At 40.9% G+C, this 23,577-nt stretch overlaps 1 protein-coding gene and 1 pseudogene across 5 annotated transcripts in view; one reads left to right on the top strand and one right to left on the bottom strand.

Annotated features, from left to right (window-relative positions):
* The window catches only part of KIAA0391 (KIAA0391 ortholog), a 149,322-nt gene that overhangs the window by 111,293 nt on the left and 14,452 nt on the right, over window positions 1-23,577 (bottom strand). The gene's annotated exons all lie outside the window — the stretch shown is intronic.
* Window positions 2,071-3,273, top strand: LOC112628975 (annotated as a pseudogene).

Genomic DNA, 23,577 nt, shown 5'->3' with positions numbered 1-23,577 from the left:
CCAATAGTTTGTCAACATTTATAAACTTTTTGGGTTTCAACATTGGATACCAGGAAAGTAACTTTTCCTGCTTCCTATTCCTGACTGAGAAATGGGCTACTGTCTTCACATGGCAGCAGAGTAGATGAATCCCTGAAAGGACCCATAACCTAACTGCTCCCACGTGTATAAGAAAAATATGTCTACATTTCAGTTGTTCCTAGGTATTCTGATTCGGGGGCCAAAAAGACCATTTAGCTTGTCACCTTCAAAGGGCACTAGACTGAGGTAAGATCCATCCCTTTGTAGTACGCATGTATGCGTGGTTCATAAATCAAGTTTCTCGGCTGAGGACTGCCTGTAGTGCTTCCTTAAGGATTACTTTATGCTTTACAGTGTGCATATGTCTTCTGATCTATCCTCAAAACAAACCTGTGAGAAAACTGAGATGCGGACAGAAAGACCAAATTAATGACAACAAAAAAAATACAGAATCTTTATTTCTAATTCCATTTACTAATGACTTCATTGAATTGAATGAGCTATTTCCTTTCTTTATAAAGCAGAAACAATTTATCAGTCATTTGCAGAAGCCATCAAGTTTTCAATGTTCCCACAGAAATGAAGCAGAATTTACTACCATCTATACTCAATTCTATTGCTAATTTTTTATAAAAAGAAAATAGTTTGGGTTATTTTTGTTCTCTTTTAGTGAAAAAAAATCAGAAGCAGAAAAGAGAATGAAAAAGGAAAAATTTAAATTCCTGAAACTTCTAGTGCATAAATTCAACAGTAAATCTGACTAATGTTAAATATGTAGACAGTAAATCTTTGTGCACTGCAGTAGTAAGAGAGTAGACTGTGAAAGTTATCCAAGTGGAAAGCAGAAAGGAAATGGGAAGTGATTTTACTCTGAAAGAAAACCAAAAGGTGAAAGAGTCAAACAGTAAATAGGACAGGCAAGAATACTCAGGTAGAAATCTTGGGGATATCCCGGGAACATTCATCAGCTCAAATGACGTGTCTTGTACATCTCATTGGTGGTTTTCCTTCCACTGTCTAACTTATACAAATATCTGAGTAACTCAAGAGCAATGTACAACTGGAAGATGAGTCATTCCACCAGTAATCAACGAGATTAAGGGAAATTCTATTTTCCTGTGAACTTCGGCACAGTTTGAATCTGTTTCATTATTCCTGCTAGGAATCACTACAAATCCAGGTTTGCACACTTTTTCTTCTGCCATTATTAAGTAAATAATAGTAAGTTAAGTGGTAGGTAATTTCCCATCCTCAAAACACATACATCAGTCTCATAAGGTGGCAGAATTACCGGTATGGTTAAACAGCATGTGTTACTGAGTCCAAAGATGTGGGTTTGAATCCTGACTTCATCACTTAACCTGTGTGGTTTCAGCCAGTTACCGAACTTTTCTGAGCCTCAGTTTCCTCATTTGTCACGGAGAGAAAATACTCATTCCCTCAGAGTTACTGTAAAGATTAACTGAAATGGTGGCTATGACATAATAAATGTAAGCACTGGATTATTTAATGTATAAATAACCATATTTATTACACACACCTACTGGATGCCACGCATTGTGGAAAATATGCAAAAGGGTGTCCCGTCCCTCAGAGTTTCTAATCTGGTTGAAATAACAATAGACACTAACGTGAAAAACTAAACACTAAAACAAGAACACATAGTATAGGACCAATAGCCAGATGTGTGCCAGGGTTAATAAATGCTACAAGTTCCAAGGAAGAAAAGATAAATGCAGACTACAGAGGTCAAAAAAGGTTGTGTGACAGAAAAGGGACTGAGATAGCCATGAAGGAAAAACAGGATTTGGAGGTAGGAGTATATTTTAGATAAGGGGAAAAAGAAAAGGAAGAAAACACAAAGCAGTCTAGAGCCACTAATTAGCTGGCACTGGCTGAAGCAGAGTCTCTAGAGGAGAATGGTAAGCAATATGGCCTGAAAAGTAGGCTGCGGCCAAACTGGAAGAATTACTTTCAGGGCAGGAATGGGTAACTGCTGAAGGTTTTGAGGCAGGGGAGTAACAGCATTACATCAGCGTTTTGAAAAGAATGACCTGGAGTGCAAGATCCACTGCTGCTTAGGAGAGGGGCATCAACAGCAGCACCATGGTTCCTCTGTGGATTTCTTCTGTTGGAATCTGGACGACTGGAATGATGGAAATGTGTGGGATTTGCCAATCTCCGAAATCAAGTATCCAGAGAATCAGTGAAGAGAAGGTTTGAATTCACACTTATGGTAGTGGGAAATCCAGGAAAGACAACATTAATCTACTCATGATTCCTCATAGATTTGCATTCTCCAGAATATCCAAGTCTTTCTCATAGAATTACTACTAAAAAGACTATAGGAGGAACAATCCAAAGTTTTAATCAAAGAAGGTAGTGTTAAGTTGCTGCTTACAATAGTTGATACCCCAGGATTTGGAGATGCAGTAGATAATAGTAATTGCTGGCAGCTCGTTATCAACTACATTGATACTAAATTTGTGGACTACCTAAATGCAGAATCATGAGTGAACAGATGTCAGGTGCCCGATAACAGGGTGCAGGTTTGTTTATACTTCATTGCTCCTTGAGGACATGGAATTAAACAAGATAATAACTTTAAAACAGATAATGAAAGAAATCTAATAACTTAAAACATATAAATTTCCAGAAACAGATGAAGAAGACAACAAGTTTGTTAAAAAGATGAAGGACCATTTACCTCTTGCGTAGGTAGGTAGTAATACTGTATCATTGAACTTAATGGCAAAAGGGTTAGGGGAAGGCAGTATCCTTGGGGTGTTGCTAAAGTTAAAAATGGCGAACATTGTTTTTACAATTTTAAGAAATACGTTAATAACACATATGCATGATTTGAAAGATGTTATTAAATGCCCACTATGAAAGCAGAAAACTGGCAGTTGTGACTTATAATGTAGTTGATAACAAATAAGGGCTAAGAGACTTCTGGCACAAATGGAAGAAGAAAGGAGTATGTAGCAAAATGAAGGACGGAGCTGGAGATGGAGCAGGTGTTTGAAATGAAGGTCAAAAAAAAAAAGCTCAAAACCTGAAGGACTCTGAAGTTGAGTTCCAATGGCAGCGCCACGAGCAAATGAAAAAGAAGCATAACACAAAGAATTAGAGAAAAAATATTGTCAGTTTGAGGATGAGAAAGCAAACTGGGAAGCTCAACAATATATTTCAAAACAACAAAGCTCTTTGAGAACCTTCAAAAAGAAAAAGAATAAAGAGAAGATCTTTTAAACTACTGACCAAGAGTTATGCATTATTAATAGTTACCAATATCCCAACTTGGACATCAGTGTTTGTTGGATCCATTTGACCAATTTGCACCAGTTTTATCCATAGTGATAGATTTAACAGCATGACAAAAATTATTTTGTTGTTGTTCTTAATGGAGACTAAGATGCCTTGAATTGTTTAGGGTGTTGTGTACTTATTAATAGAAACTAACAGGCCAGGCACTGTGGCTCACACCTGTAATCCCAGCACTTTGGGAGGCCAAGGCGGGTGGATCACTTGAGGTCAGGAGTTCGAGACCAGCCTGGCCAACATTCTGAAAACCTGTCTCTACTGAAAATACAAAAATTAGCTGAGTGTAGTGGTGGGTGCCTGGGTTTTAAATACTAGTTTAGCTTCACTGATCACATAGTTTACAGTAATAATGAATGCTGTGGTTTGGATCTGATCATCTAGCTCTGCTAATCTGGTACTTAATAATCAGTTCTTGTTTACTAATAGTCATTTGACGTTTCTCTGATTGCAAGTGGAGAAGCCTTGTACCATCAACACAATGGTGAATGACTTGGGAAGAAACCACATCCAAAAATATCCAAGGGTCTGGCCCATGTTTAGGATAGGCTCCTAAGTATATTTTGAAAAAAATGAACGTCCGGGCACGGTGGCTCATGCCTGTAATCCCAGCACTTTGGGAGGCTGAGGCGGGAGGATCACGAGGTCAGGAGATCGAGGCCATCCTGGCTAACATGGCTAACATTTCTACTAAAAATATAAAAAATTAGTTGGGCGTGGTAGCGGGTGCCTGTAATCCCAGCTACTCAGGAGGCTGAGGCAGAAGAATGGCGTGAAACCAGGAGGCGGAGCTTGCAGTGAGCCGAGATCGCGCCACTGCACTCCAGCCTGGGTGACAGAGCAAGATTCTGTCTCAAAAAAAAAAAAAAAAAAGAAAAGAAAAAAGAAAATAAATCAACTACCGTTAATAGGACAAGAAATATTGACAATGACTACAAAAAGAATTATTAATTTATGATAAGAACTTTCACCTAAGTCTAATGACTCCTGAGCATCTACTCTGCGAATAAGTTCTTTTCAATTCCCACTGACATTGTATCTGGGAACATTGTACCTTGATATGGCCTTACCATATTTTCTTGAAAAAATCCTCTGCCTATTTTTCTCATTTTGGAAAATTCTGCAGGTTATATAATCAAGATAAGCATTTATGCTGTATGAATCTGCAAAGGAACTACAGTATTTTTATTAATATGACAGAATGCACTTTTGCCATTGGTGGTTTTTCAGTCAGCTTGCAAAGAATCACACTGTTAAAGCAGTGATCAGCCTAGAGAGAAGCCTGCTTTTGAAACAACCTGAGTTATCTGCTAATTCAAAACATCTGAACAAAAATACTCCTGGCACAAATGCAGTGAACTCATTACAAAAACAAAAACAAAAATAAAACACCTACGTTTAAATTAGCCCTGTAGGTAGCTTAATCCATATGCATTCCACCCTTCCAATTATAAGTCTCTGAAAGAAAAGCCAGAACTCCTAAATGCAGGAAATCACATTTTACTTCTGTGCAGCTGCTTCATAGCAAAGGAAAATGCAAAAACAAAGAGGAAATGCACTGGAGATCTTGTAAAGAGTGGAAATCCCCTCACTCCACATCTCCCAATTAGCACTGTTGGGGACATAGGCTCTCAGGTTCAAGTTTCCCTTTGTGTAAAGCCTAACCACACCAGAATTAATCTGCAGTTGCCACCTGTGATAAAAGCAGGGGTTGTGCACACTGGAGCATTCCACATTGCCTCTTTAGCTATAGCTTTTACCACACAATGGATTAACCTGTACAGGAGTTTTTAAAAACCTGTACAGGATTTGTAAAAACTCCTCCCCTAACCCAGAAAAAAAATGTTAATAACCTCTTTGCAAAGCAAAAACAATGCAGTACAGTAGGAAACCTTTATAGAACTGACTCTGAATCTAAATTAGTTGTTCTAGTCTATTAAGAAATTTTATCTTGTGCATTTAAAAAATGGAAAAAGAAACATATGTGCAAATGTCATGACAATTTTCAGCATTTAAAAAGTATCATGTGCTTTAAGAAGGGGACTTTCACTCTCTATAGTGGTATTTCTGAACCGGTTATATCCTTTCTAATGAATATATACTATATATATTATAATAAACATATAATATGTTTACTTGAGGAAACCTTTACTATAGGAAGATGTTACTTCTGCATGAAAATCACTGAGAAAGCAATGTTTTATAATCTCCCTTTTCATAACTTCTATCATGAAAGTATATGTGTATTTGTCAGCTTTTTTTTTTTTTTTTTTTTTTTAAATAGACATGGGGTCTCACTATGTTGCCTAGGCTTGTCTCAAACTCCTGGGCTCAAGCGATCCTCCCACCTCAGCCTCCCAAAGTGCTGGGATTACAGTCGTGAGCCACCACAGCTGGCCCTTTGTCAGCTTTTAAAAAAAGATTTTCAAGATGAAAATCTTAAACATATATAAAGGCAGACAGAATAGTATAATAAATCCCCATGAACCCATAAACTAGCTTTATCATCTCATGACCAATTTTGTTTCATATATAACTCCATCTATTCCATCCCCTATTTCCCAGTTATTTTTGAAGCATATCTTAGACATCACATCATTTCATCCATAAATATTTCAGTGTTTAGCTCTGAATCTAAAGAGTTTGGGCCAGGTACGGTGACTCACGCCTGTAATTCCAGCACTTTGGGAGGCCAAAAAAAGGGCAATCACTTGAGCCCAGAAGTTCGAGACCAGCCTGGGAAAATGGTGAAACCCCCTCTCTACAAAAAGTACAAAACTTAGCCAGGTGTGGTGGCACGCACCTGTAGTCCTTGCTACTCAGGAGGCTGAGGTGGGAGGATCACCTGAGCCTGGGAGGTTGAGGCTGTAGTGAGCCGTGATTGTGCCACTGTACTCCAGCCTGGGTGACAGATTAAGACCCTGCCTCAAAAAAAAAAAAAAAAAAAAAAAAAAAGAGTTTTAACTCACTAACATTATTAACCCTAAATAAAAATCAACAAAAATTTCTTAATACCTCCAATAACTGGTGTTCAGATTCCCCTGATTGTTCAAATCAGGAACTAAGGGTCCAATATGATCCATACACTGCAAATGGTTGCTTTATCTCAAATTACTTTTATCTATAGGTCATTGCTCCATCTCTCTCTTTTTTTTTTTTTTCCAATTGATTTATTGGAAGAAACTGGGTTGTCCTGTAGTTTCCCACAGATGGTATTTGGTAATTGTACCCTTGAGGCGTAATTTAACATATTCCTCTGCCCCCTGTTTTTTTTTTTTTTTTTTTTGAGACGGAGTCTCACTCTGTCGCCCAGGCTGGAGTGCAGTGGCTGGATCTCAGCTCACTGCAAGCTCCGCCTCCCGGGTTCATGCCATTCTCCTGCCTCAGCCTCCCGAGTAGCTGGGACTACAGGCGCCCGCCACCTCGCCCGGCTAGTTTTTTGTATTTTTTAGTAGAGACGGGGTTTCACCGTGTTAGCCAGGATGGTCTCGATCTCCTGACCTCGTGATCCGCCCGTCTCGGCCTCCCAAAGTGCTGGGATTACAGGCTTGAGCCACCGCGCCCGGCCTGCCCCCTGTTTTTCCAGTAAATTAGTAGTGAGCTCTAGATGCTTGATCAAATTCAGGTTTGATATTTTCATGTACCAAATCCTTAACTCTCCTATTTCCTATTTCTTAAAATCTTGAAGAACCACAAGCCATATTTCAACCTATAGCTAAAAAGTAGTGTTGATTAATAAGGAGGTGTCATGTGCTCTGCTCAAGAAATAACAACTTGGAATTTCTCCCTTTAGATATTAAGGAAAGGAGCTTCACATCATCAAAACCTCAGCAATGATTTGATGCTGACTTCCTTCCCTCCCAAACTGACACTGTGCTACATACAGACTCTGCACTTTATACCTAAATATTCCAGATAACTGAGGCATGCTCCTTTAAACACCCAATTTTATTTCATTTTAATCTTTTAAAGTCAAAATAATCCAAGATGGAAACTGTTGTCAGAAATATAGTATACAGTTTCCTTCATCAAATGAAGAACACTGAACAATATCTTATTAAATTTTTCAGTGACCCTTTCATTATGAATACAGGGAAGCTTAATGAATAGAACTCATATTTGGGAATCAGACAGATGTGCATTCCAATCTTAATTCTGTTACTTACAAACCTGCTTGGCAAGTCACTTAACCTCTCTGAGGTTTAGCAAAAAAGGGGAGGCTGCCTTCCTTGTAGTATTGTCACAAAAATTAGAAATAACTGATACAAAGATCCTAGCACAAAGATCTTAGCCTGACACTAAGAATTCAGTATGGTAACTATTATTTATTTATTCAACAAATTGAGCATCTTTATGTAAAGCACTATTCTAAGTTATGAAGATACAGCAGTATTCTAAACAGACAAAAATCCCTCCCCTCGTGGTGCTTTCACTCTATACAAAGAAAAGATATATAGTAAAAGCTGTGTGTGTGTGTGTGTGTGTGTGTGTGTGTGTGTAGCATATCAGATAAGTGCTATGGAGAAAAATAAAGCAGAGATAGAAAATAGGGAGTGCTGGGGGATATGAAGGAAAGAGCGGAATCAAGGATGATTCTGACCTTTTTGCCCTGAATAGCTAGAAGGAAAAAGTTGTATTTACTGAGATAGGGAAGACTATAGGAGGAACATGTGTATAAAGATTGGGAGTTTGGTTCGGTGGAGATCAGAGGCCTTATTCTCAACATTTCGGCTGCTGCTTTTTCACACTGATAGATTTTTCTTCCTTCAGAAGTAAGCTGTCAGTCTTCAGCACCAGTATTACTGTTTCTAATCTAGTATCTTATTTACATTATTCTATTCTCTAAGAAGACCAAATGAAAAAGCAATAAAATCGATACATTTAGGCAACAGCTATAGAAAAACTAGGCAGAATTTTTAAAGAAATTTTTTAAGAAAAGTAACACTAAAAGTGTATCACGGCCGGGCGTGGTGGCTCAAGCCTGTAATCCCAGCACTTTGGGAGGCCGAGACGGGTGGATCACGAGGTCAGGAGATCGAGACCATCGTGGCTAACCCGGTGAAACCCCGTCTCTACTAAAAAATACAAAAAACTAGCCGGGCGAGGTGGCGGGCGCCTGTAGTCCCAGCTACTCGGGAGGCTGAGGCAGAAGAATGGCGTGAACCCGGGAGGCGGAGCTTGCAGTGAGCTGAGATCGGGCCACTGCACTCCAGCCTGAGCAACAGAGCGAGTCTCCATCTCAAAAAAAAAAAAAAAAAAAAAAAGTGTATCACTTTGGGAAGTACCTCACTTCTAAATATTGTTTCTAAAAATTCACTTAGAAGATGATTATATAGAACTCACAGAACTTTTCCCATAAATAAAAATTTATTTAAAAATGGCTTGGTTTCCATGACAAATGATGCAACGGGTTATAGTATAACAGTAATAATGCCAACCTGAATCTGAGAGAGAAAAGATCACAGGCTGTAAGAAAGACAAGACTCTCTTGCCCTTGGCGCAAGAAAAGTCAAATATCTCCTTTGCACACTCCCACCTTGTTTAAACCTCGTAAAGGTGACTTTATCCCTCTGTCTCTAGCACACTCCACATACAACGTTCCACTTGAGCACCCCCCTCAGATCAGCCCCTCAAAACGTTCTCTATGAAAAATCACCAACCCAACTCTAAAACAGCAGCAGCCAAACACCCATACCCACACCGAATTCTCATTTCCTTGTAAAGCCAAACTCAGCCATGCTTTAGCAGGAAAGTACACTGCTGCAAGCTAAATCTCATAAAAAAGACTGGATCCCAGCTGGTAGAATTTCAGTCAAGTGTTACATAAAAGAAAAAGAATGAAGAAATTAGGAAAGCATTTGACATTGGGAAGGCCACTGCTAGGAGTGACCTGCTTGGCCTTTTAAGTTTTTAACCTTCCTAAAATTCTGAATTCATTGATTTTTCTAGAAGTTTCACATTTTTGGCCAGAATTCTTGCACCAACACACCTGAATGGTAACTGTTTTAGGGCACCAGAAACTGTGCTGCTGTAAGACAGTATACTTAATCAATAAATGTTGTGTGACTTCTGATTGCTCCACCAACAGCCATTTCCCCATCTTTCTCCCTCTGTTCAGGCCTCCCTATTACCTGAGACACAACAATATTGAAATTATGCCAATTAATAATTCTACAATGGCCTCTAGGTGTTCACGTGAAAGGAAGAGTCTCAGGTCTTATACTTTATTTTTTTTTTTTTTTTGTTTTTTTTTGAGACGGAGTCTTGCTGTGTCGCCCAGGCTGGAGTGCAGTGGCGCAATCTCGGCTCACTGCAAGCTCCGCCTCCCGGGTTCACGCCATTCTCCTGCCTCAGCCTCCCGAGTAGCTGGGACTACAGGCGCCCGCCACTGCGCCCGGCTAATTTTTTCTATTTTTAGTAGAGACGGGGTTTCACCATGGTCTCGATCTCCTGACCTTGTGATCCACCCGCCTCGGCCTCCCAAAGTGCTGGGATTACAGGCGTGAGCCACCGCGCCCGGCCTGGTCTTATACTTTAAATCAAAAGCTAGAAATCATTGAGCTTAGTGAGGAAGGCATGTCGAAAGCTAAGACTGGGCTGGGCATGGTGGCTCACGCCTGTAATCCCAACATTTTGGGAGGCCAAGGCAGGCGGATCACTTGAGGCCAGGAGTTCTAGACCAGCCTGGGAAACATGGCGACACCCCATCTCTACTAAAAATTAGCCGGGTGTGGTGACACATGCCTGTAATTCCCAGCTACTCAGGAGGCTGAGGCATGAGGATTGCTCAACTGAACCTGGGAGGCGGAGGATGCAGTGAACCGAGATTGTGCCACTGCACTCCAGCCTGGGTGACAGAGCGAGACTCTGTCTCCCTGCCTCAAAAAAAAAAAGAAAAAAAAAAAAAAGCTAAGATAGGCCAAAAGCTAGGTACCAAACTTTGCAAATGCAAAGTTCTCGAAAGAAATTAGAAGTGCTACTTCAGTGAACAAATAAATAAGAAAGCAAAATAGCCTTATTGCTGATATGAAGAAAGTTTTAGTGGTCTGGATAAAAGATCAAACCAGCCACAACATTCTCTTAAGCCAAAGCCTAATTCAGAGCAAGGCCTGAATGCTTCAATTCCACAAAGGCTAAGAGAGGTGAGGAAGTTGCAGAGGAAAAGTTGGAGGCTAGCAGAATTTGGCTCAAAAGGTTTAAGAAAATAAGCAATCTCCATAACATAAAAATGCAAGGTGCCAGGCATGGTGGCTCAGTCTGTAATCACAGTACTTTGGGAGGCTGAAGCAAGAGGATCACTCGAGGTCAGGAGTTTGAGACGAGCTTGCACAGCATAGCAAGATCTTATCTCTACAAAAAATTTAAAAATGATCCAGGTATGGTGGTATGCTTGTAGTCTAGCTACTCGGGAGGCTTAGATGGGAGGATTGCTTGAGCACAGGAGTTCGAGGCCCCAATGGACTATGATCGTAGCACCACACTCCAGCCTGGATGACAGAATGAGACACTGTATTTTAAAAAAAAAATTAAAAAGTGCAACATATAGGCTGCTGGGAGGTTACAGGCAAAGACGGGTGTAACCAACGCAAAAAACAAGTGCCAGGTGAAGCATCAAGTACTGATGTAGAAGCTGCAGCAAGTTATCCAGAAGATCTAAGATCACTGATGAAGGTGGCTACACTAAACAACAGATTTTCCATGGAGACAAAACAGCCTTCTACTGGAAGAAGATGCCATCTAGAACTTTCATAGCTAGAGAGAAGTAGTCAATGCCTGACTTCAAAACTTCAAGGGACAGGCTGACTCTCTTGTTATGGGCTAATAAAGCTGGTGACTTTAAATTGAAGTCAATGCCCATTTACCATTCCAAAAATCTTAGGGTCCTTAACAATTATGCTAAATCTCTGCCTAAGCTCTATCAATGGAACAAAGCCTGGCTAACAGCACATCTGTTTACAGCACGGTTTACTGAATATTTCAAGCCCACTGTGGAGACCTACTGCTCCAAAAAAAAGACTCTTCAAAACAATATTGCTCAGTGACAACGCACATAGTCACCCAAAAGCTCTTATGGAGATGTATAAGGAGATGAAAGTTGTTTTCATGTCTACCAACACAACATCCATTCTAAAGCCCATGGATCAAAGAGTAAATTCGACTTTCTGGCCTTATTATTTGAAAAATATGTTTTGTAAGGCTATAGCTGTCATCGACAGTGATTGCTCTGAAGGATATGGGCAAAGTCAATGGAAAACTTTCTGGAAAGGATTCACCATTCTACATGCCACTAAGAACATTTGTGATTCATGGAAAGAGGTCAAAATATCAACACTAACATGTTTGGAAGAAGTTGACACCAACCCTGATGGATGACTTGGAGGGGTTCAAAATTTCAGTGAAAGAAGGAACTGCAGATATGGTGGAAATAGCAAGAGAACTAGAATTAGAAGTGGAGCCTGAAGATGTGACTGAATTGCTTCAATCACAAAATAAAACTTGGATTAGGAATTTCTTCTTATGGATGAGCAAAGAAAGTGGTTTCTTGAGATAAAACTCACTCCTAGTGGACACATTGTAAATATTGTTAAAATGATAACAAAGAATTTAGAATATTACGTAAACTTAGTTGACAAAGCAGCAGCAGGATTTGAGAGGACTGACTCCAATTCTGAAAACAGTTCTAATGTGGTAAAATGCTTTCAAAAAGCACTGCATGCTGCAGAAAAATTTTCTGTGATGAGAAGAGTCAATTTATGTGGCAAACTTCATTACTGTCTTATTTTAAGAAATTGCCACACAGTGGTTCATGCCTGTAATCCCAGCACTTTGGGAGGCTGAGGCGGGTGGATCATTTGAGCCCAGGAGTTCAAAACCAGCCTGGGCAACGTGGCAAAACCCCATCTTGACAAAAAATTAGAAAAAATCAGCTAGACATAGTGATGTGAGCCTGAAGTTGCAGCTACTCAGGAGGCTGAAGTGGGAGGATCATGTGAGCCTGAGAAGTGGAGGCTACAGTAAGCCGTGATCTTGCCACTGCACTCCAGCCTGGGTGACAGAGTGAGACTCTGTCTCAAAAAAATTAAGAAATTATCATAGCTATCCCAGCCTTCAATAAACACCACCACTTTGATCAGTCAGCAGCTATCAATATCAAGGCAAGCAAGACTCCCCATCAGCAAAAAGATTACAACTTGCTGAAGGCTCAGATGACCATCAGCATATTTTTTAGCAATAAAGTATTTTTAAATTAAGGTATCTATACATGGTTTTTGGATTTTTTTGTTTGTTTGTTTTTAGATATAATGCTATTGATACTTAATAGTCTACAGCATAGTGGAAAGATAAGTTTTGTTGTTGTTTAGAGGCAGAGTCTCACTCTGTCACCCAGGCTGGAATTCAGTGGCACAATTATAACTCATTGTCACCTTGAACTCCTGGGCTTGAGTGATCCTACAAACTTAGCCTTCCAAAGTAGCTAGGACTACAGGTACACACCACCAAGCCCAGCTAATTAAAAAAAATTTTTTCGTAGAGATGAGGTCTCACTATGTTCCCCAGGCTGCAGTCGAACTCCTGGCCTCAAGCAATGTTCCTGCCTAGGCCCCAAAGCAGTGGGATTACAGGTGTGAGCCACCATATCTAGCCACAGAAAGATAACTTTTATATGACCTGGGTAAGCAAAAAATTTGTGTGACCCACTTTATTGCAATATTTACAGTAAAGCTTAGAACCAAACTTGCAATGTCTTCAAAGTATGCCTGTACTTTAAAATATGTGGCTTAAAACTATATTTTGCAGATAATTAAATTTCTTTCTCAGATTTTAAAAAAATCACTAAGCCCCCAAAGTTTTCCATTTACCACACAACATTTATTTAAATGTGGGGAAAAACCCCACAGTTCATTTTAGAGATGACAAGATCTTCAAACCCAGAAAAAAGAGAAGGCTCTGGAGACTGTGATAAAGAGCTCAGTTCACATCTTTCAGTTTGTAACCAAATAAAGAAAAAAATATATATCCCTAAAGACCTAAATTAGATAAGTTCTTATACTGACATTTCATTTGGGTCATATGTCCTGTCTTAAATTTGTATTTAGAGAAACACCAGAAGGCCCCCTCTTTGTCAATTAACTGAAGAGATACCATCAAGCAGCACAAATGGTTTGCTTTAAACTTAACCCTAAAAACTCAATTAAATGTACCACAGGCAATTTGCCTGCCTCCTTTTCTTTTCCAGAAAGGAGAATCCTAAATCATTAAAGCTTTATTTAAAAACTTCTAAATCACAGAATTATGGGGACTGTGATTACGATTAAAGTTTCATTAAATCTTCAAAATGGGGCTGGGTGTGGTGGCTCACACCTGTAATCCCAGCACTTTGGGAGGCCGAGGTGGGTGGATCACCTGAGGTCAGGAGTTCGAGACCAGCCTGGCCAACATGGTGAAACCCCTTCTTTACTAAAAATACAAAAAAATTAGCCAGGCATGGTAGCAGGAGCCTGTAATCACAGCTACTCAGGAGGCTGAGGCAGGAGAATCACTTGAACCCAGGAGGTGGAGGTTGCGGTGAGCCAAGACAGTGCCATTGCACTCTAGCTTGGGCAACAAGAGCAAAACTCCATCTCAAAAAATAAACAAATACATAAATAAATACATAATAAAATTAAATTAAAGTTCAAAATGAATGGATCAGGGTTGGCCGGCTAGCTAGCCTGCCTGCCTGCCCGCCCGCCCGCCCGCCTTTCTTCCTTCCTTCCTTCCTTCCTTCCTTCCTTCCTTCCTTCCATCCATCCCTCCCTCCCTCCCTCCCTCCTCCCCCCTTCCTTCCTTTCTTCCTTCCTTCTTTCCTGATGGAGTCCTGCTCTGTCGCCAGGCTGGAGTGCAGTGGCACAATCTCGACTCACTGCAACCTCTGCCTCCTGGGTCCAAGCGATTCTCCTGTCTCAGCCTCCTGAGTAGCTGGGACTACAGGCGCACGCGCGCTACCAGGCCCAGCTAATTTTTCTATTTTTAGTAGAGATGGGGTTCACAATGTTGGCCAGGATGGTCTTGATCTCTTGACTTCGTTATCCGCCTGCCTCAGCCTCCCAAAGTGCTAGGGTTATAGGCGTGAGCCACTGCACCTGGCCTTTTATCTTTCTTTATAGCTATTTTGACAGAAAAAAAAAATTTCCCCTTTTCACAAGTGTTGATGAAATTTTTTATACTTAATAAATATTATAATCAGAATAAAACCCACTTCCATTTTGAAAAGTAAAAGAAAATGATTAAGAAGTCTCAATAAGAACTAAAAAAGCACCAGGTGCAGTGGCTCACGCCTGTAATCCCAACCTTTGGGAGGCCAAGGCTGGAGGATTACTTGAGCCCAGGAGTTCATGACAAGCCCAGGCAACAAAGTGAGACCCCCATCTCTACAAAAAAATTAAAAAATTAGCTGGTCGTGGTGGTGTGTGCCTGTAGTCTCAAATACTCAGGAGGCTAAGGTGAGAGGATCACTTGAGCCTGGAAGGTTGAGGCTGCAATGAGGCTATGATCACGCCACTGCACTCTAGCTTGGGTGACAAGGGTCTCATAAAACAAACTAAAAAAGAACGTAAGAAACTAATAGAAAATATACTGAGTACTGAGACTGTTGTCTTTTTGTTTTAGCTTCCTTTGTTAATATGCTTGTATAATAAAATAGAGGGAAATAAATTTTACTTGAACTTTTACAATAGAAAGAAAAAGAAAATCATGTCTAAACCAGAGTATTTTCTAAAACTGTGGTTCAAGGACTGCTGGGTATCCCCAAGACCCTCTCAGGGGATCTGCAAACTTAAAACTATTTTCATAACACTGAGATGTTATATGCCGTTTTCACTCTCATAAGCTCACAAGTGTACAGTAGAGTTTGGGCATAGTATCTCCAAGAGCCAACAAAATCCTCTCTGCTTTTCCAACTACCTATTTCCATGAGCTTCCATTTTCTTCATATGCTTCAACCAGAACACCATACCACAACAGACTGAATATAGAAACAGATACAAAAATCCCGCTGTCAACTCTTTTCACCAAAATGATGATGCTGAAAGCAAAGAAGGAAATCCCTCCTCCTCCCAAAGCCAAGTCCAAAGTTAAGGCTTTGAAGGCCAACAAGGCAGTGTTAAAAGGCATCCAGTCGCACACAAAAAAAGATCTGCAGGTCACCTATGTTCCAGTAGCCCAACACACTTTGGCTTTGAAGGTAGCCCAAACATCCTCAGTAGAGAACCTGCAGGAGAAACAAGCTTTACTATTATGCCATCAAGTTTCCCTTGACCACTGAGCTGACTGTGAAGACAATACCACATCTGTGTTCACTGTGGTTATCAAAGCCAACAAGCACCAGATCAAACAGACTATATAAAGAAGGTCTGTGACACTGACATGGCCACGATCAACACCCTAATCAGGACTGATAGAGAGAAGCCAGCCTATGTTTGACCGGCTCCTAACTATGATGTTTTGGATGTTGCCAACAAAATTGGGATAACCTAAACTGAGTCCAACTGGCTAATTCTAAATATAAGGGTTTTTTTTGCCATTTATTTAAAAAAAACTACCTGTCTTCGGCTGGGCGCGGTGGCTCACGCCTGTAATGCCAACACTTTGGGAGGCTGAGGTGGGCAGATCACCTGAGGTCGGGAGTTCGATACCAGCCTGACCAACATGGAGAAACCCCGTCTCTACCAGAAATACAAAATTATTCAGGCTTGGTGGCCCATGCCTATAATCCCAGCTACTTGGGAAGGCTGAGGCGGGAGAATCGCTTGAACCTGGGAGGCGGAGGTTGCGGTGAGCTAAGATCGTGCCATTGCACTCTAGTCTGGGCAACAAGAACAAAACTCTATCTCAAAAAAAAAAAAAAAAAACCAAAAAACTACCCATCTTTTATTAAGCCATATTATTGAAAAGACCTGCAAAAATGTAAGACAATGTACTCTTCTCACCAATATTGGTTTTGTTCTGGACAATAGAATTATTTTCTATAAAAATGTTATTGAGGCGGGGCGTGGTGGCTCACGCCTGTAATCCCAGCACTTTGGGGGGCTGAGGTGGGCGGATCACGAGGTTAGGAGATCGAGACCATCCTGGCTAACATGGTGAAACCCTGTCTCTACTAAAAATACAAAAAAATTAGCCAGGTGTGGTGGTGGGCACCTGTAGTCCCAGCTACTTGGGAGGCTGAGGCAGGAGAATGGCATGAACCCGGGAGGCGGAGCTTGCAGTAAGCCAAGATCGCACCACTGCACTCCAGCCTGGGTAACAGAGCAAGACTCTGTCTCAAAAAAAAAAAAAAAAAAAAATTATTTATGCTACATCAGTTTTTATATTCTATTCAATAAATTAATATATATCTGGCTGGGCACAGTGGCTCACGCCTGTAATCCCAGCACTTTGGGAGGCCAAAGTGGGTGGATCACTTGAGGTCAGGAGTTCCAGACCATCCTGGCCAACATGGTGAAACCCCATCTCTACTAAAAATACAAAAATTAGCCAGGTGTGGTGGCATATGCCTGTAATCCCAGCTACTCGGGGGAGGCTAAGGCAGGAGAATCACTTGAATCTGGGAGGCAGAGGTTGCAGTGAGCAGAGATTACGCCACTGCACTCCAGCCTGAGCAACAGAGTGAGACTCTGTCTCTAAAGCAAAACAAAAAACAAAAGCTCTCTAGAATGTTCAATAATTTTTAAATATATAAAATATATAAGAAATACTTTAGAACTGCAATTCTAAAGTATTTCTTAAAGTACAAGAAAAATACAACTTTACAAAGAAGTACTTTTTACAAGAGAAACAAAGAAAGCTGTTTAAAAGAGAATTTAGGCCAAGCATGGTGGCTCATGCCTGCAATCCCAGCACTTTGGGAAGCCAAGGCAAAAGGATCACTTGAACTCAGGAGATTGAGACCAGCCTGGGCAACACAGTGAGATCCCATCTTTACAATTTTCTTTTTTTCTTTTTTTTGAGACAAGAGTCTCACTCTGTCGCCCAGGCTGCTGGAATGCAGTGGCGCAATCTAGGCTCACTGCAACCTCGGCTTCCCGGGTTCAAGCAACTCTCCTGCCTCAGCCTCCCGAGTAGCTGGGACTACAAGCTTGCACCATCATGCCCAGCTAATTTTTTGCATTTTTATTAGAGAAAGAGTTTTGCCATGCTGCCCAGGCTGGTCTCAAACTCCTGAGCTCAGGCAATCCACTCACCTCGGCCTCCCAAAGTGCTAGGATTACAGGTGTGAGCTACCAAGCCCAACCTCATCTCTACCCCATCTAATTTTTTTTTTTAAATTTAAAAATTAGCAGGGCAGGGTGGCATGTACCTGTAAGTCCTACCTACTTGGGAAGCTGAGGTGGGAGGATCGCTCCAGCCCAGGAGTTCAAAGCTGCAGTGAACTATGATCACACCATTGCACCCCAGCTTCGGCAAAAGAGCAAGCCCTCATCTCCTTAAAAAAAAAAAAAAAAAAAACAATGAATTTATAATTTACAGGACGAGCTTCCATGTGTGGGGGCTCACACTTATAATCCCAGCACTTTGGGAGACTGAGGTGGGAGGAATGCTTGAGCTCAGGAATTTGAGACCAGCCTTGGCAACATAGTGAGACTCTACCTCTACATAAGATAACAAATTAAGGCTGGGTGCAGTGGCTCATGCCTGTAATCCCAGCACTTTGGGAGGCTGAGGCGGGTGGATCACCTGAGGTCAGGAGTTCAAGACCAGCCTGGCCAACATGGTGAAACCCCGTCTCCACTAAAAATACAAAAATTAGCTGGGCGTCATTGCAGGCGCCTGTAATCCCAGTTACTCGGGAGGCTGAGGCAGGAGAATCATTTGAACCCAGGAGACAGAGGTTGCAGTAAGCCAAAATCACGCCATTGTACTCCAGACTGGGTGACAAGAGCAACACTCCATCTTTAAAAAAAAAAAAAAAATTGCTCAGATGTTGTGGCACATGCCTGTAGTCCCAGCAACTCAGGAGGCTGAGGTGGGAGGATCACTTGAGCCCAGGAGGTCCCAGCTGCAGTGAGCCATGATTGTGCCACTGCACTCCAGCTTAGGTGACAAAGGAAGACCCCGTCAAAAAAAAAAAAAAAAAAAAAAAGTGATCATGAGTTAATAATCATGGAGGATGGGGGTCCATTATATTAGTCTCTTTTTGCATATGTTTGAAATTTTCTCTAATGAAAAGATTAAAGAATTGAATTCTTATCTTTGTAGTTGAATATAAAAAATCTGACTGTCATTTAATGTTATTATCAAGAACCATGGCTGGGCATAGTAGCTCACACCTGAAATCTCAGCACTTTGGGAGGCCTAGGTGGGAGGACCACTAGAAGCCAGGAATTCAAGACCAGCCTAGGCAACATAGCGAGACCCCATCTCTACAAAAAAATTAAAATAAAAAAATTAGCCAGATGTGATGGCACACACCTGAATCCTAGCTACCCAGGAGGATGAGGCAGGAGGATTACTTCAGCCCAGGAGTTCAAAGCTGCAATGAGTTATGATCATGCCACTGTATTCCTGCCTGGGTGGATAGTAAGAACCTGTCTCAAAAAACAAAACAAAACAAACAAACAAACAAAAAAAAAAAAAAAGAGAGAAAAAAAGAAGGAAAATAAGAAAAAAACCTAATTAACATTGAAGTAACACTATGCACATAGCTCCAAATTCACTTTTTGACCTTCACTGATGCCCACTCAATTAGTTTCAGTAGTTAAATCAGTAGATGCAAACTATTTGGAATTCTGCTTTGTTCACTTAAAATTCACATATACCACTCTCTTCTCTACCTACTATCACTAATCTGACTTACACAAAACTGACAGATATCTTTCAGTTTAATATTTAAAAAGTTCAACAAATCCTTTAACCTGATTGACCTGGTCATACCTAGAATAATTTATATGTAACATTATTGCCATCTGCTGGCTATGTTGTCTAATTACAGTAAACAAATGTTTAAAACAGAAAAGCTAAAAATTTATATAATAACTGAGATTTTTCTCCCAAAGCTATTCAACAGAAAAGAAGCTGCCATACCTGGCCGGGCGCGGTGGCTCAAGCCTGTAATCCCAGCACTTTGGGAGGCCGAGACGGGCGGATCACAAGGTCAGGAGATCGAGACCATCCTGGCTAACACGGTGAAACCCCGTCTCTACTAAAAAATACAAAAAACTAGCCGGGCGAGGTGGCGGGCGCCTGTAGTCCCAGCTACTTGGGAGGCTGAGGCAGGAGAATGGCGTAAACCTGGGAGGCGGAGCTTGCAGTGAGCTGAGATTCGGCCACTGCACTCCACCCTGGGCGACAGAGCAAGACTCCGTCTCAAAAAAAAAAAAAAAAAAAGAAGCTGCCATACCTTAAGGTTCTTCAAAATCTCACATTAGAAGCAACTGTTGGCCGGGCGCGGTGGCTCAAGCCTGTAATCCCAGCACTTTGGGAGGCCGAGATGGGCGGATCACGAGGTCAGGAGATCGAGACCATCCTGGCTAACACGGTGAAACCCCATCTCTACTAAAAATACAAAAAAAACTAGCCGGGCGAGGTGGCAGGCGCCTGTAGTCCCAGCTACTCGGGAGGCTGAGGCCGGAGAATGGCGTGAACCCGGGAGGCGGAGCTTGCAGTGAGCTGAGATCCGGCCACTGCACTCCAGCCTGGGCTACAGAGCGAGACTCCGTCTCAAAAAAAAACAAAAAAAACAAACAAAAAAAAAAAAATAGAAGCAACTGTTCTTGATTCTGGCTGCACTTTAAAATCACCTGGAAGCTTTTGAAAATCCTAATACCTGGACTCCACCAAGCCAAAGCAATTAAATCAGAATCTCCATGTTATGAAATGGAAGTCAACCACAGACTGAGAGAAAATATTTGCAAAATATATCGGACTTAGGACTTATATGTAGAGTGTAGAAACAGTTCTTACAATTCAATAATAAAACAATCCAATTTTTAAGATAGGCAAAAAATCTGAACAAATATTACACCAAAGATATATGGATAGCAATTAAGCACATAAAAAGATGCTCAACAACATTAGTCATTAGGAAAATCTAAATTAAAATCACAATGAGATATCACTTCACACCTATTAGAACAGTAAAGAGACTAACCTTAACCATACTAAGCATTGGCGAGGATGTGGGGCTACTATAGCCCTCATACTCTGCTGGTGGAAATGCAAAATGGTACAGCTACTCTGGAAAACAGCTGGGCAGTTTCTGAAAAAGCTACAAACACACACACATCTACCATAAGACATCTACCATAAGACCCAACCATTCCAGTCCTAAGAGAGTTACCCAAGAGAAAAAAAAGCTGTAGTAGGTTGAATAGTGTAACCTCAAAATTTATGGCTAGCAGGAAACACAGAACGTGAATGTAGAAAGAGGGTCTTTGTAAATGAAATAAGACAAGGTCATGCTAAATCAGGGTGGGCTCTAAATCCCATAACTTGTAGCCTTATAGAAGAAGAGATGGCCCCCAGAGATACACACACACAGAGAAGGCCATGTGAAGACAGAAGCAGAGAATGGAGTGATGCAGCTAAAAGCCAAGGACACCATCAATTGCCAGGATCTGGCTTCTGAAGGTAGGAAGGAGAAGGAAGGATTCTTCCCTGGATCCTTCAAAAGGAGCATGACCGTGCCAACACCTTGATTTCAGATTTCTAGCCTCCAGAATTGTGACACAGTAAATGTCCGTCATTTGAAGCTACCCAGTTTGTGGTAATTTGTTAGGGCAGCCCTAGAAAACTAACAACAAAAGCACAAAGACTTGTCTAAGACTGTTCTAAACAGCTTTATTTATAGTAGCACCAAACTGGAAATAACCTAAATGTCCATCAACAAATGTACAAATTGTAAAATAGTCACACAATGGAATACTACTCAAATATAAAAATGAAAGAACTATTGAGACACAAAACAAGGATGAAATCTCAAAATGATTATGCTGAATAAAACAAATCAGACCCCCCCCAAAAAAAGTATATATTGTATGATTCCATAGTGGTTGCCTGGGGATAGTAGGGCAAGGGGGAGTCATTACAAAATGGCATGAGGAAACTTTTGGGGGTGATACATATGTTCATTATCTGGACTGCAGTAACAGTTCCACAGGTATATACATATGTCAAAACTCATAAAGTTGTACACTTTAAATATATGCTGTTTACTGTATGTCAGATATACCTCAATAAAACAATAGTTGAAAAAATCAAAATATTCCTGGGCACGGTGGCTCACATCTATAATCCCAGCACCTTAGGAGGCCAAGGCAGGAGAATCACTTGAGCCCAGGAGTTCAAGACCAGCCTGAGCAACACAGTGAGACCCCGTCTCTAATTTTAAAAACCAAAACCAAAAAAAACTTATATAAAAAATCAGTATCTTTGGCCAGGCACAGCATCTCATGCCTGCAATCCCAGCACTTCAGGAGGCTGAGGTAGGCGGGTCACTTGTGGTCAGGAGTTTGACACCAGCCTGGCCAACATGGTGAAACCCCATCTCTACGAAAAATACAAAAATTAGCCAGGCGTGGTGGTATGCACCTGTAGTCCCAGCTACTCAGGAGGCTGAGGCAGGAGAATCGCTTGAACCCTGGAGATAGAGGTTGCAGTGAGCCCAGATGGCACCACTGTACTCCAGCCTGGGCAACAGAGGGAGACTCTGTCTAAAAAAAAATCAGTATCTTAGTGGCTGGGGTCCAGGTAGCAGTTTTAAACACTTCCCAAGTATTCTAACCAGCAGCCAGGGTTGAAAGCCACTGCATTAGAGGTTATCATCTCATTTACTTTGTTTTGAACAAAAGAATACTATTTGGGGAAAACATATAAGCCTAAAATAACTTTTATAATGCTCATTTTAGGTGCTTATGGAGGCTAGCTGACATAATTTTTTTAAGTAGACAAAAGTATTCAACATGGATTTAATAATTATTCCTTGGTTTATACCTCATAATCTCAAATTATAGTCAAGCTTTAGAAAGCAACATTGAAGGCAGTTCCAGCTATTTGTCAACTAGATGTTTCTAATGCTCCTAACACAAAATAATTTAAAATGCTGAATATAATATAATTTTATTAATACATATTTACAATGAACAGTATTACAATGACTTGTGTCCCCTCACCAAATTTATATGTTGAAGTCTCAACCCATAGTATTTCAGAATGTGACTGTATTTGAAGATAGACCTTTAAAGAGGTAATTAAGGTAAAATAAGGTCATAAGGATGGGCCCTGGTCAAATCTGACTGGTGTCCTTATAAGAAGAGGAAATTTGCACAAAGATGGTAACAGGAATACACCAGAGGACAGTCACGTGAAGATACCACAAGAAGGTAGCCATCGGCAAGCCAAAGAGAGAGGGATCAGGAGAAGCCAAATCTGACAACACCTTGATCTTGGACTTCTAGAATCCAGAATGGTGAGAAAATTAATTTCTGCTGGTAAAGCTACCCGATCTGTGGTATTTACAATAGCAGCTTTAGCAAATTAATACAAATGGCGAGAAAAAAAAACCACCAACCAACCAAAACAAAACCACACACACACAAATGCACACACGAAGAGCCAACCAGTCCCTTGAATCCTCTCATATAGTGCTCTTTGGTCTTTCTCCTTTTCCTATCTGGCCTGGACCCCATGCAGACCATGTTAACTACTTGCTCTGTCAGAAGCACCTTCTCTTGCTCTTTATCATGTGCCACATCTAACCAACAAAACCCAAACTCTGGACCAATGCTACCCTTTGTCCTTACTACTTCTGCTCTTGGTGAGCCAAGCTCTGTTGGAAATATATTAAATCACACCATCACAGAGAGTAATGTATACAAATTCACAGATTCAAACCTCAGCACCCACCCTCTGCCATAATCCTTCTGCCTTGAGTTAGCATCTTCATATCCCCTCAAGAACCATTCCAAACCTTCCCCACTCTCTCTAGTAATCTACTTGACTCTCATCTGTCTCATTTTGTATACTGCTTAACACGGCAGGTATCATTTCTCCCATTGTTCCCTCTTTCTACCAATATATCATCCACACCCATCTTCACTTTCTTTTTTACAGCCTCAAATGATATTTCCTTCATCTTCAACCTCCCCATTTGTGCTCTCTTTGGCAAACCTGCTACTTTTGCTCAGCAATATTCCTTTTTCTCTCCTACATATCCTGTTTACTCACTAATTTTTATCTCTGCTTTCTTTTCCTTCTTTT

The sequence above is a fragment of the Theropithecus gelada genome, chromosome 7b, assembly GCF_003255815.1.
Source record: "Theropithecus gelada isolate Dixy chromosome 7b, Tgel_1.0, whole genome shotgun sequence".
Taxonomy (NCBI): Eukaryota; Metazoa; Chordata; class Mammalia; order Primates; family Cercopithecidae; genus Theropithecus; species Theropithecus gelada.
This window is presented reverse-complemented; position numbering and strand designations above follow the sequence as displayed.